At 38.2% G+C, this 15,234-nt stretch overlaps 1 protein-coding gene across 1 annotated transcript in view; it reads right to left on the bottom strand.

Annotated features, from left to right (window-relative positions):
- Positions 1-15,234, bottom strand: part of LOC140142761 (dolichyl-diphosphooligosaccharide--protein glycosyltransferase subunit STT3B-like) — a 170,409-nt gene that overhangs the window by 58,889 nt on the left and 96,286 nt on the right.

Raw genomic sequence — 15,234 nt, forward strand, 5'->3', positions numbered from 1 at the left:
GTATGTAACTGGGAGATCATAAAATCAAAATTATTTGATATCATCAGGCCATTCCTCGTATTCAGAATGCAATTTGGTGTGTCTGATGTGTTCTCAGGTCCCACTAAAAATACTGTGCAAAGGTGGGTGACCGATAAGAGAGACCACATTAAAAGTAGGGATGACCAATGAACCATCAACTTGATTAGAACACTCCCATAGACATGCAGGGAGCTCAACTGTGCACTGCTTGCACATACATTTCTAAATTGATCTCATTCTTTTATTTTCAATATTTTTCTGTAAAATTTGGGGAAGTTACTGCCAATTATATTTTGTAACTATCTTGCAAATTACAGCAACATAACTTATTTTGTTTTTCTGTAAGTGCGAGTCAAAATTGGTCCATCGCCACAGTGCGCTTAATTGCCAGTGGCTGAGTTTAGCACTGCTCAAGAATGGCACAAAATATTCAAATCAGTAAGATCAGGTGAAAAACGTGGGCTACTGAGCTGTAATTTGGCAGAGTTGCCAGTAATACCTCTATCATACCCTCTGTAAAAAGGTTAAAAATTGAACAAGTAGATCTCGAGTTACAAATTAAATCCCCAGCTTCCCTTTGGAATTTTTATATTCCTTTCAAATCATGTTAAGAAGACACCTTTCTGAACATAAATGTGAAGTTTCGTGCTCATTCGATGTATTGTTCACCTGATCTTAACCCTAAACGCTTTCTTATATTTAGGCCTATAACATCTACAACTTGCTGCTGGCTATACCTTGTTTAGTACTTTCAAAAGAAGTACCTGAATGTGCAACCATAACTGTTTCAAAATAGCCCGCGATAGTCATGCAGGTAACTCCGAGGTCAAGCATTGAATTGGTTTGAACAAAGATACTCATAATGTATTGAGTGCTACTTTGGTTTGAATGAGGAATACTACAGGAATACACATGAGCATGATGAGGATAATCTCTATTGTTGTGAATGAGTCAATGACCTTCAAAACTTAAGATTTTGTTTACATACACCTACTAATTGGTCATATTAAACCCAATAACATTGAAATTCTTGGTTGTGAAAAAAAGTTCACCTACTTAGTGCAATTTTGATTTTGTGCCATATCGGCTATCTTGGATGATTTTTGGCAAATGTCCTCTAAATGCATGATTTCAATGCCTTGGTTTGAAAAAATAAGTTATGCCAGTGACTAGTTAAGTGCCATTTCATAAGAAACCCTTTGATACTTTCACAATATGCTTGTTTCATGTTTGCAAATATGTTAAAATAAAGAAATATATAAAGGTAAATATATGCTTATGCCAATTTTGCTCCCAACTGCTATTTTTGGACCTTGTCATTTTATTTCGTTCCAATGACCGGTCAGAATGGGAAACTTTGATAATTCATAATTCGAAAAGTTTTTGACCGATTTTGACCATTTAACCACCAAAATACTTCTGTTGATTAGTTCTACTCAGAAAACAATCTTTTGTAGCAATAGGGTCAACATGAAATTTTGATGGTTATCCCTATTAAAAGGGAGGATGCAATGTGTTTAAACCTAGACTAACATCAGCTAATATCTAAGCAGCAATTTGGTTTCAGGGCTGGCCATTCCACTTCCGATGCCCTAACATATGTCTCCCAGCGGCTATCAAACTCCATCAATGACAGAGAAGAAAGTAGAGTTGCCTGCCTTGACATCAGTAAGGCTTTTGACAGGGTATGGCACCCCGGCCTATTGGCAAAGCTATCTGCTCTGGGTTTCACTGGAAAGCTGCTGAATCAATCTTATATGCTGATGATGTAACCCTGATGTCATCCATTAAGTCCAAGGAAGATAGAATTGGCGCTGCAATATCACTTGATATAGACCTCAAAGCAATAGAGACACGGGCAAACACATGGAATGTACTGTTTGGAGCTGCGAAGTGCAAGACCACCACTATTTCTAACCGCAGAGATGCTTCATATAGTCACCCTAACCTCCACTTTTTTGGAACAACTCTAGAAGAGGCAGACAGTGTTGACCTTCTTGGTCTTACTGTTAACAAAGACCTGTCATGGACCCCTGTAGTGGACAAGATGGCAAGAACAGCTAGCCAACGTCTTGGTCTCCTACGTCGTGCGGCCCCCTACCTTGTCCCTTCTCAGAGAGCAATGATATACAAGACTATGATCCGATCCAAGATGGAATATGCCAGCTCTGCATGGATGGGTGCTCCACCCACTTCTCTGTCCAAACTTGATGCTATACAGAGAAGAGCGGCATGCGTATCATTGGCATCTCAGAAGCAGATGGAAAGAACCATCAAATACAGCACCTGAGACATAGAAGAGCAGTGGGAGCCATCACTCTATTTCATCGGATGTTCTATGGCGAAGCTCCAGAACTCCTTCAACATCTGTTACCAGATCGTATGATTATTGATCCTCGTCTGCGGCGTTCTGTCAGATCCCACGACCAAGCTGTCAAAATCCCAAGATCCAACCTGGTCAGCCACCAGAGGTCATTCCTTCCATCCTCAGCTCACCTTTGGAACGCTCTACCTGGTCCAATTATCTCTAACCAGAATCGGCTGAGCTTCAAACTGGAGGTTAACAACTATCTTGGCGCCAACCCATCAGCGCTATCATACCGATAGCAGCTGTTAATGCCTTGCATAGTTTAGACATAAAAAAAAAAAAAAAAAAACTGCTGCATTTAAATAGTGCTTCAGAACAGCGCCTTGAGACCCACATAGTGGATATAGAAGTTGTGACTTTGAAATAACTGTATTTTTGTTACTATTAAAATTGCATAACATGAAAATATTCAGGACAGTAAAATTACAAACAGCATTTTCAGCATGTTGTTTCCAATGAAATGGACATGAATATTTTACAAAGAAAATGCAATTAGTATCGCACGACAAACAATTGGTTCAGCTTGATTGCGCCACATACATGCATGTGACAAATTGCATCCAGGGCGACTATTCTCTTCCATAAAACCCATCAACCTAAGCATTTGGTTTTAAAACTGTTTGCATTGATAGCTTGACATACATCATGGATGGAACACTAACACATAAAGAGAACTCAATTAATCATTTTAAGGGGGTACTACACCCCTGGTCAATTTTATGCGTATTTTTGCATTTTTCTCAAAAATTATAGCACATTGGTGACAAGTAAGATATATATATTATAGGGGCAATGACTACAACTACTGTACTGAAAATTCAGCAACTCAAAGCAAGTAGTTATTGATTTATTGATCAAATATTGGTTTTCCTCATTTTTGACTGTAACTCCACAACTGTTGTCTGTGCTGAAATAAAATTCCCAGTGTAGTAGTTGTAGTCCTTGCCCCTATAATAAACATATCTTACTTGTCACCAATGCTCTATAATTTTGAGAAAAATGCAAAATAGGCACAAAAATTGGGCAGGTGTAATACCCCTAATGTCTTCTTTATAGGGCATGCACTCAAGATTCAAATAAATTGATTTTATTTTGTAGGTTAGGTGGTAACCAGGGCCCAGCAATTTTCGCCATATAAAAATATTTTTATCCATAATTTGATCATCTCAATGCAATGTAGTTTTCCCCCGCATAATTGACGTAATTCTTTCATGCAAAATGTCAGCAAAATATTAAGACTTGTTTCAATGAAGTTAAACAAATAATTCTATTACTGTCACGACCCATTATTGAATACACACACCATGGATTGTCAAAACACATCACATGAAAGCATTATATTTGAAATTATGTGCTCTTATTAAGGCTGTTGTCGACAAGGCTGTTGTCAACCAATATTGTTGACAAAGCAATTTTCTTAATTGTCGACAAGCATGGACTAATTGCACCGGCGTGTCCAGGATCCGTTCCTGCAGGGGGCTCAGAGGGGCTTTCAGAGTTATGCGAGGCTTAATGGCTAAAATTGCCAGAAAACTGCTGATTTTACATGATTTTTAACAAAGTGCGGAGGGCTTCAGCCCCCACAGCCTCCCTGGACACACAACTGAATTGTTGACAAGGACTAGTTATTAAAAATATTAGAGATAAGCTTAAGATCAGCATTATTTTATGTAATTGAGCATAAGATCAAAGATGACAATGATATGGTGGATTAATAGACTTCAGTTTACCAATTTGATACACATGTAGTTGATGGCAATATTTTGATGTAAATAAACGATGCATAATATTTGGACTTTATTACTTTGTCGACAACTTGCCGACGTCGGATCTTGAGATTTGACGATTGTCAACAATGAAAGTTCTACTCGACAACAGCCCTAGCTCAGATTGCGTTTGGAATGACACATAGCATGCACACTCTACGTAGATCAATATGCGAGGCTAAACACACAATTTTCATGTGATACACGCGAGGTCACTTGCGCTGTGGATACACATGTACACAAGTTTACCTTGATGTTACAAACAACTTCAAATATTTGCGCAAAAAAAGTGATATTTTCTCTTCAAATCACACTATTTTTGCAATAAAAGAATAGAAATACACGTCACAATGCCTTATCCTTTGTACTCAAACATCTCAGCAATAAAAACATGAGATCGGCCGCACCTCGCACATTTACACTTTTACTGCTTTGGACACATACTATTCCATTTAAAATCCACACTACCCAACACTGACTGTAGGGTAGGGTTTGAGTAGCAGGAAAAGGTTTCCACTTCACATAAAAGAAAGTGCAATATTAGAATGTAAAATAATACAGAATTATAGGATTTATACAAGTCCTACTACTTCTGACCAGGATTGTAGTATTTGTTAAAGAGATGCAACTTTCTGTCAAAAATGAAAATGAAATGAAATTTTAAAATTGAGACGGAAATGGAAATGAATGAATGAATAAACAATTTTCACACATTTTCATATTTAAGGGTTTGGATAGCAACATTTGCACAGTACTTTTTTGGTGGGACCCGATAGCACATCAGACACACGAAATTGCCTTCCGAATACAAGAAATGTCCTTCTGAATCTGATATCAAAATGTCAGCAAAATATTAAGACTTGTTTCAATGAAGTTAAACAAATAATTCTATTACTGTCACGACCCATTATTGAATACACGCACCATGGATTGTCAAAACACATCACATGAAAGCATTATATTTGAAATTATGTGCTCTGATTAAGGCTGTTGTCGACAAGGCTATTGTTGACAAAGCAATTTTCCCAATTGTCGATAAGCATAGACTAATTGTTCTCTGCACAATTTCCAAAATCTTCCACAGGGGGAGTGTGGATTTTCAATGGAATATAGCTCATTATATGAGTGGCTTACTTTTTCTTTCTCACAAAAAAACTGCTTTCTATGTTTTCCTTCTGTCATGGATATCATTGGGTCCCTAGTAATGTTCGCATCTGGTACACTTGATTTCTAGTAAAGCCATACTGATCAAATTCACGACTAAATCTATACCAAAGTAATCATCGGCAGTGTTCGAATTAAGGAAAAATAAATGGTTGTCCCACAGACAACCAGATTCCAATTTCTGGTTGTCCGTCTAAGTTTTTGGTTGTTCGTAGGCCTACAAAGGTGACTTGGATACAGATTTATGGTTGTCCGGCGGACAACCGAATCAGTATTTTTGGTTGTCCGGCGACTTTTTTAGTTGTCCCGGGCGAACGGACAACCAAAATTTCGAACGCTGATCATCGGAGTAATGATGAAACCTGTGCACCACATAATGGGTCTTATAGAGCAGTACATCTCTCATAACGGGTTATTTTCGTGGGATTGACGTTTTTGTGATTTTAAATGTTCTTAATAGTTTTGTGGTTTATCCACACTTTGAAAAAGCCACATATGGGTTTACAGTATTTTTTGCAGGGTATTGAATTTGGATTTTCCAGTCGATATCCATACACCCCTTATGGAAGACATGACCTTACAGGTTGATTTCAAATGGAGTGTAGATTGTTACGAGTCCCACTTGACTCAAGGCCAAAATCACCTTTTTCCCGAACTCACACGAATGCACAACACAAATACACTATTTGTTTAAGCTAACAAAATCTAAGTCTTTAATTGAAAACAGAGTATGATTGGTACATATGATAACAATATCGCATATACAATAAAATCACACAGTGACAGTTTTACTATATCAGTACTTAACCAGCTGTCTTCTTGTTGGTGATCCTAGAGTTCTTGCAATGTTCTGGACGACTGATGTATTATATCCTTATTCACTTGTCCTCTGAAAACCAGCGAAGTCCAGTGTACTCTTGCGTTTATAAATATCCTTGCGTATGAAATCCTCACACGAAAATGATGCTGCTTTCTTCTATTGCTTATCTTCTTCGCTGCTCTCTCCATAATATATCTCTTTGCGCTGCTTTCTCCAAAAATGGTGTTTCCTTCACCAATCACTCTTTTTCCAGGGGATGATTCAGGTTGAATCTTTCTCAGAGGGTGTATGAAATTCAAATGGAACTGCCTAATGTGCTGAAATTCATACTCCCCCTGTGGAAGATATTTCCAAAATCTTCCACAGGGGGAATGTGGATTTTAAATGGAATAGCTCATTATATGATGATTGGAGTACTAGTGCAAAGGAGAGGGCATCATCCTTATTTCTTTTAAAAAATCAACAAATAGTGACATTTGGTACTCATTTCCTCTGCACAATTTCCAAAATCTTCCACAGGGGGAGTGTGGATTTTCAATGGAATATAGCTCATTATATGAGTGGCTTACTTTTTTCTTTCTCACAAAAAAACTGCTTTCTATGTTTTCCTTCTGTCATGGATATCATTGGGTCCCTAGTAATGTTAGCATCTGGTACACTTGATTTCTAGTAAAGCCATACTGATCAAATTCACGACTAAATCTATACCAAAGTAATCATCGGCAGTGTTGAATTAAGGAAAAATAAATGGTTGTCCCACAGACAACCAGATTCCAATTTCTGGTTGTCCGTCTAAGTTTTTGGTTGTTCGTAGGCCTACAAAGGTGACTTGGATACAGATTTATGGTTGTCCGGCGGACAACCGAATCAGTATTTTTGGTTGTCCGGCGACTTTTTTAGTTGTCCCGGGCGAACGGACAACCAAAATTTCGAACGCTGATCATCGGAGTAATGATGAAACCTGTGCACCACATAATGGGTCTTATAGAGCAGTACATCTCTCATAACGGGTTATTTTCGTGGGATTGACGTTTTTGTGATTTTAAATGTTCTTAATAGTTTTGTGGTTTATCCACACTTTGAAAAAGCCACATATGGGTTTACAGTATTTTTTGCAGGGTATTGAATTTGGATTTTCCAGTCGATATCCATACACCCCCTTATGGAAGACATGACCTTACAGGTTGATTTCAAATGGAGTGTAGATTGTTACGAGTCCCACTTGACTCAAGGCCAAAATCACCTTTTTCCCGAACTCACACGAATGCACAACACAAATACACTATTTGTTTAAGCTAACAAAATCTAAGTCTTTAATTGAAAACAGAGTATGATTGGTACATATGATAACAATATCGCATATACAATAAAATCACACAGTGACAGTTTTACTATATCAGTACTTAACCAGCTGTCTTCTTGTTGGTGATCCTAGAGTTCTTGCAATGTTCTGGACGACTGATGTATTATATCCTTATTCACTTGTCCTCAAAAACCAGCGAAGTCCAGTGTACTCTTGCGTTTATAAATATCCTTATGTATGAAATCCTCACACGAAAATGATGCTGCTTTCTTCTATTGCTTATCTTCTTGCGCTGCTCTCTCCGCAATATATCTCTTTGCGCTGCTTTCTCCAAAAATGGTGTTTCCTTCACCAATCACTCTTTTTCCAGGGAACAGGTTTCGTTAATACAGCTCCGCTGTTCTTTGACAGATGCGTGGCCTTCACAAACTCCAGCAATTTGACAGAAGAACTTTTAATCCTTTGATGAGGAAGAGCACTATATTAAAATTAGCTCAATTATTGGCTATATAAACTGGTTAAAATGTACTTCTTTTTTGAAGCACAAAGACCATCACACACATGTGGAGTTTTCAATCTCACATGACATTCTGTAAAGTCCCACAAAGCCTCCAGCTTTTTATATCAGTACTCATGCAAAAAATCCCATCATCTATTAATAAACCATTACTTCAATCACATTTTCACAACATTGCTGCAATCTTGGGATTTCCCAATATTAATTATACACATTCACCTTTCACATTACATCACTTCCTGGGGGGTTTTCCTGATGGTGCAATAATGAACTGGGGCTTTCCAAGTTCCAAACATAGCTCTGACTTTGTTTACAATATTTTGTGGGATTTCCAAAACGACTTTCCACACCATTATCTTGCACGCATAAGGGGTTTCCCATCTCATGAAATACTTTCAGCTTGTAAACAAAGTTAAATAATTAAATTAAATCAAATTACTCAGGGCACATCACACCTCCCCTTAAAAGAAGAAAGTTCAATGTAATAAAAACTTTCTTAAATGTTTTCTTCTTTTACATCAACTTCAACATATTATCAACTTTGAGTATTTAACTCATCATACACAGTGACTACTTGTCCCACACAACTTCCCTTTTAAAGGAAATTTTTGTTTATCAGCCCTTTTTAAGCAATTCTGGACAGGGCATCAGCCATTACATTGTCTTTTCCCTTAATATGTTTGATGTCCAGATTGTACTCTTGCAAGGTCAAACTCCACCTCACCAGTCTTTGGTTTTGTTCTTCATCCTGTTGATGAAGGTGAGGGGATTGTGATCTGTGAAAACAAGCACAGGGTATACTGTGGTACCCAAATACACATCAAAATGTAGCAATGCCAATAGCAATGCTAGACACTCCTTCTCAATTGTGGAGTAATTTCTCTGGTGCTTGTTGAATTTCCTTGAAAAGTAACAAATGGGGTGATCTATTTGATCTTCACCCTCTTGCATCACAACACCTCCACAGCCTATGTCACTGGCATCAACAGTCAACTTGAACTGCTTCTGAAAATCAGGTGCAGTAAGCACTGGTGAACTCATGAGTATCGATTTGACTTTGTGAAAAGCATTTTCACACTGTTCTGACCAAATGAATTTTGCATCTTTCTTCAACAAATCAGTCAAAGGACTTGCTATCTCTGAAAAGTTTGGGCAGAACTTTCTATAATAGCCAACCATTCCTAGAAATCTCATGAGTGCCTTCTTGTTTACAGGTGTGGGGTATTGCTCAATTGCTTCAACTTTGGCTTTGATAGGCTTCACCTGACCTTGACCTACAACATATCCCAAGTATGTGACTGTGGCATGGCAAAGCTCACTTTTACCAGATTGACTGTCAACTGTACTTCAGACAGCTTCTCAAACAATTGGTGGAGTTGTTCCATGTGTTGTTCCCAAGTTTGACTGTAAACAATCAAATCATCTACATATGCTTCACATCCCTTTATGTCTGCCACAATTTGGTTCACCATTCTCTGAAATGTTGCTGGGGCGTTTTTCAAACCGAATGGCATAACTTTGTACTGGTAAAGGCCAAATGGTGTACAAAAAGCAGAAATCTCTTTGGCACGGTCTGTGAGTGGAACCTGCCAGTACCCTTTCAAAAGATCAAATTTGCTAACAAATTTTGCATTCCCAATTTTGTCTATGCAATCATCAATTCTTGGAATTGGAGTGCGAGTCTGTCTTTGAATGAACATTTGCAGCTCTCATGTCTGCGACCAATCGGTATGAACCATCAGGCTTGGGAACAAGAATACATGGTGAACTCCACTCACTACTACTTGGTTCTATGATATCATTGTCTAGCATATAATTAATCTCATTTTTGAGATGTTCCATTTTCAATGGATTGACTCTGTAAGGATGCTGCTTGATTGGTTTTGTATCACCAACATCTACATCATGAAATGCAGCATTTGTTCTACTTGGCGTATCAGGAAATATATTGTCAAATTTGTGAATCAAATTTGCAATTTGACTTTGTTGATCTTGAGAAAGATGACCTAACTTTGAGTCCAAATTAGTGAGCACATCAGAATTGTTCAATTTTACATTATACTCTTTGTGCTCTAGCTCTTTATCCTGGTCATATGTGACATCAGAATTATCATCTTTACTCTTGTCTACATTGGCGATTTTGTCTACATCGGCATGTTTGTCTACATTAGCATGTTTTACTGTACACACAGGTTTTGGAATGCCACTGTCACTTCTTTCAACATACTCTTTGAGCATATTTATGTGGCATAACTGCCTGCTCTTGCGTCTACCAGGAGTCTTGATAATATAATCTACTTCACCCACTTTTGACTCTACTTCACATGGACCATGATATCTGGCTTGTAATGGGTGTCCTGGAATTGGAAACAGTACTAGAACTTTGTCACCTGGTTTGAACACTCTCTCTTTGGCATGTTTATCATACCATTGTTTCATTTTGGCCTGACCCTGTTTCAAGTTCTCTTTGGCGATATCAGTTACTCTGTTAAGCCTATGCTTAAAATTGGAGACATAATCCAATAAATTGATATCTGATTTCTCATTGAGCCACTTTTCCTTCAACAACTTTAAGGGTCCGCGTGCTGTGTGTCCAAACACTAACTCAAAAGGACTAAATCCTAAAGTTTCCTGAACAGCTTCCCTAGCAGCAAACAATAACAAGTGCACTCCCTCATCCCAGTCCCTCTGAAATTCCAAACAGTATGTTCTGATCATGTTTTTCAAAGTTTGGTGGAACCTTTCTAGTGCACCTTGTGATTCTGGATGGTAAGCACTTGAGGTATACTGTTCTATACCTAATTGATACATGACCTGCTGAAATACTCCAGAAGTAAAGTTTGATCCTTGGTCTGACTGTATGGACTTGGGGAGCCCCACAAATGTGAAGAACTTAGTTAAAGCTTTCACTATAGTCACTGCTTTAATATTTCTCAAGGGTATAGCTTCAGGAAAGCGTGTTGACGCGCACATAATTGTCAGAAGGTATTGATTACCTGACTTAGTCTTTGGTAGGGGGCCTACACAATCAATAATAACCCTACTAAATGGTTCATCAAAGGCTGGAATTGGCTTTAATGGAGCAGGAGGTATTTTCTGATTTGGCTTCCCTACTACTTGGCATATGTGACATGTTTTGCAATATTCAGAAACATCTTTTCTGAGAGTGGGCCACCAGAAATGTCTCAGAATTCTATCATGAGTTTTCTTAACACCCAAATGCCCTGCCATGGGACTATCATGTGCTATGTTAATAACTTCAGTGTGGTAGACTTTTGGTACCACAATTTGGTGCACTACCTTCCACTCTTCATCGGCAGGTGCATCAGGGGGCGCCATTTTCTCATTAGCACATCATCTTGTTTGTAAAAACAGACAGAATTTTGTTCTGCTTCTTCTAGGGTCAATGCCCTTTGATTGATTTCTTTGAGTTCTGGGTCATTTTGTTGCTCCAGAATTAGCTTGTCATGACTTAATGGGTCTTTCATGGTTTCCCCAATGTGTTCATGCTCAGAGGCTGTGTCATTTTGAGGGGTATTTTTATCCCCAGGAGAAGGAAGTTTATCTTCTTTCTCATTCAACTGTGACACAAATGTGTCTTCCAAATTGTAGCCTAAGTCATCAATTTGGTTGTCCTCAATTGTTTCTAATGAGGCTCTCTTACTCATTGCCCGTGTCACTGCACATGCAGGAAATATCTCCTCTTCCTCACTATTATCATCCTGTATACAGGGCTTATCTGTAACTATTGGGTCGGGAAAAACCTTCCCCCCTGCCAAATCATTTCCTAGCAACATGGACACTCCTTTGACTGGCAATTCATGTCTAACTCCTATGGTTACAGGACCAGAAACTAAGTCAGATGTCAAGTTAATTTTGTGGAGAGGTACATTCAGTATTTCCATCCCAATACCCTGGATCAAAGCATTACCTGCTGAACTATCCTCATTAAAGGGCAAAGTTCCTTCCAGAATCATAGACCGTGCACAACACGTATCTCGCACAATCTTAATGGGCTTTGGACTACCATTATCACCAAGTGATACCACTCCCTCTAACACAAAAGGTTCAAATTCCTCACACACCTTGTCTGTGTCACCTCCCTTTTGTGGGAATTCTTGTTTCTTGATTTGACTGACTTGTTTCTTTGACACAAGTGACACTGCACATCCCACAGTATTACTAGCAGTTTGCTGCTGTTTTGTGCGTCTTGTCTGCCTTTTAAGAAAGAACACTGGGTCATCGTGTGCCCTGGTCTCTTACAATGAGTACAAGTTACTTTGGCTTTAAATTCAGTCCCAAATTTTGCTCTGTTACCTGAACTCCCTGGGGTCCCTCTACCACCAGCACTATGCTGTGAATTAGACTGAGGTTTCACTTCTTGTGTACCACCCTGATTTGCTCTAGGTTGATTATGGCTGAACCTGTTTGAATAATTTCTGTTATGACCAAATCTACTCCCATTCAATTTGTGAGTTAAACCATAGTCGTCCGCCATTGTCGCTGCCTCATTTAGCGTCTTAATTTTGCTAGCGCTTTCATCCAAATGGGTTTTAATGTCAACATGGACACATTTCTTGAACTCTTCTATAAGAACCAATTGCTTAAGTTGGCCGCAATCATCTTTGACTTCTTTTGAACCAAGCCACCTGTCAAACATTTGTTCTTTTACTCTAGCAAATTCTACATGCGTTTGATCTGCTTGCTTTCTTGAATCTCTGAACTTTTGTCTGTATGCTTCAGGCACCAGTTCATAGGCCTTGAGAACTGCCTGTTTGACTTCTTCATAATCATTACACTTCTCTATTGGTAGAGCTGAGTAAGTTTCCTGGCCTTCCCCACAAAACTACTTTGTAACAGTAGGGTCCAATGCTCTGGAGGCCATTTCAAATTTGTAGCTACCTTTTCAAAATGTTGAAAGTACTAAATCAACTTCTTTCTCTTTGAATTTAGGCACAAGCTTTACATACTTTGTAACATCAAAACCTGACTTTGACTTTGAGGAGAAACTTGATGAGTATTTGTCACCTAGCTTAGCCAACTTCTCTTGTTCAAACTCAATTTCTTTTTCTTTCAAATGTGCTTGAGCTAGTTTTTCCTTTTCTTCCATTTCTAACTTTTGTTTTTCAAGTTCCAATTTTGCTACCTTTTCCTTTTCTTCTGTTTCTAATTTGTGGTGCTCAAGCGCCATCTTTTCTTAAGCGTGCTTTTTCTTCCATTTCTAGTTTCTTGTTTTCCATGTCTAGTCTTTCTTGTCTTTCTTTATTTTCCATATCTAATCTTTCTTGTTTTTCTTTATTTTGCATATCTAGCTTTTGCATGTCCAACTGCAATTGCATTTTCATTTTTTCCATTTCCACCTGAACTTCTAGTTCTTTCAACTTAACTGCATCCCCGATTTCAGTTTTGACCTCTTTTCTCTTGTCCAAAATGGATTCCTCAAAATACTCTTCATCAACCAAAACTTCAATCAAGGCATTTTTGATTATTTGTTTTCTGTTGGCTTGCTTTACATCCAATTCATAGTATTTTGCAAATGCTAATAAATCAGGTTTCTTCAACTTATCAAACTTCTCCCAATCTATAGTTTCAAGAAACTCTTCTGCTTTGAACTCTGCCATACTGTACTTTCACTTTCAAGACTCAGTATATTAATGTCAACTTTTTTTACAGTGTATTTCCCGGACGACGAGCCCCCAATTTTTGTTACGAGTCCCACTTGACTCAAGGCCAAAATCACCTTTTTCCCGAACTCACACGAATGCACAACACAAATACACTATTTGTTTAAGCTAACAAAATCTAAGTCTTTAATTGAAAACAGAGTATGATTGGTACATATGATAACAATATCGCATATACAATAAAATCACACAGTGACAGTTTTACTATATCAGTACTTAACCAGCTGTCTTCTTGTTGGTGATCCTAGAGTTCTTGCAATGTTCTGGACGACTGATGTATTATATCCTTATTCACTTGTCCTCAAGAAAACCAGCGAAGTCCAGTGTACTCTTGCGTTTATAAATATCCTTATGTATGAAATCCTCACACGAAAATGATGCTGCTTTCTTCTATTGCTTATCTTCTTGCGCTGCTCTCTCCATAATATATCTCTTTGCGCTGCTTTCTCCAAAAATGGTGTTTCCTTCACCAATCACTCTTTTTCCAGGGAACAGGTTTCGTTAACACAGCTCCGCTGTTCTTTGACAGATGCGTGGCCTTCACAAACTCCAGCAAACTCCACCCATTCGACAGAAGAACTTTTAATCCTTTGAAGAGGAAGAGCACTTTTGTGTGCCCGCTGTCTTCTTCGTTGCTGTATTAAAATTAGCTCAATTATTGGCTATATAAACTGGTTAAAATGTACTTCTTTTTGAAGCACAAAGACCATCACACACATGTGGAGTTTTCAATCTCACATGACATTCTGTAAAGTCCCACAAAAGCCTCCAGCTTTTTATATCAGTACTCATGCAAAAAATCCCATCATCTATTAATAAACCATTACTTCAATCACATTTTCACAACATTGCTGCAATCTTGGGATTTCCCAATATTAATTATACACATTCACCTTTCACATTACATCACTTCCTGGGGGGTTTTCCTGATGGTGCAATAATGAACTGGGGCTTTCCAAGTTCCAAACATAGCTCTGACTTTGTTTACAATAATTTGGGGAATTCCAAAACGACTTTCCACACCATTATCTTGCACGTACAAGGGGGTTTCCCATCTCATGAAATACTTTCAGCTTGTAAACAAAGTTAAATAATTAAATTAAATCAAATTACTCAGGGCACATCACAAGATTAAGGTAATGTCTTCCATGGGAGATGTATGGATTTCAAATGAAAAAAAAAAACCATTTGCGGTTGCTTGTTTAACCGCGAGAAGCGCTGAAATTAAACCCCCTACGATAATTTCCTGTAAATATACAGTAATATAAGTAGGAGATGAATATTTTACAAGCGATAGATACTTGGTGTTTCGATCTATTACTGTTTTGAGCTCCTAATTATTGTAAATCCATCTTTGATCGTTACTTCTACTACTATCGCAGTCAAGTTAGCTCAATCGATAAGGCGTTCGAATATGGTGCGAGAGGTTGCCAGTTCGAACCCTGGCGGTGCCTAGTACGCTCTCGTGGAATTGAGTTAGCTTGAAATTCCCCTGGACAAGGAACTTACTGCTAATTTGTCTTGTTGTAACCCGTACAAAACTCAGGGAGCTGATCCTGGTTATGAAGGTTATTTGTGGAATGTCTAGGGT

Source organism: Amphiura filiformis, chromosome 20 (genome assembly GCF_039555335.1).
Source record: "Amphiura filiformis chromosome 20, Afil_fr2py, whole genome shotgun sequence".
Classification (NCBI taxonomy): Eukaryota; Metazoa; Echinodermata; class Ophiuroidea; order Amphilepidida; family Amphiuridae; genus Amphiura; species Amphiura filiformis.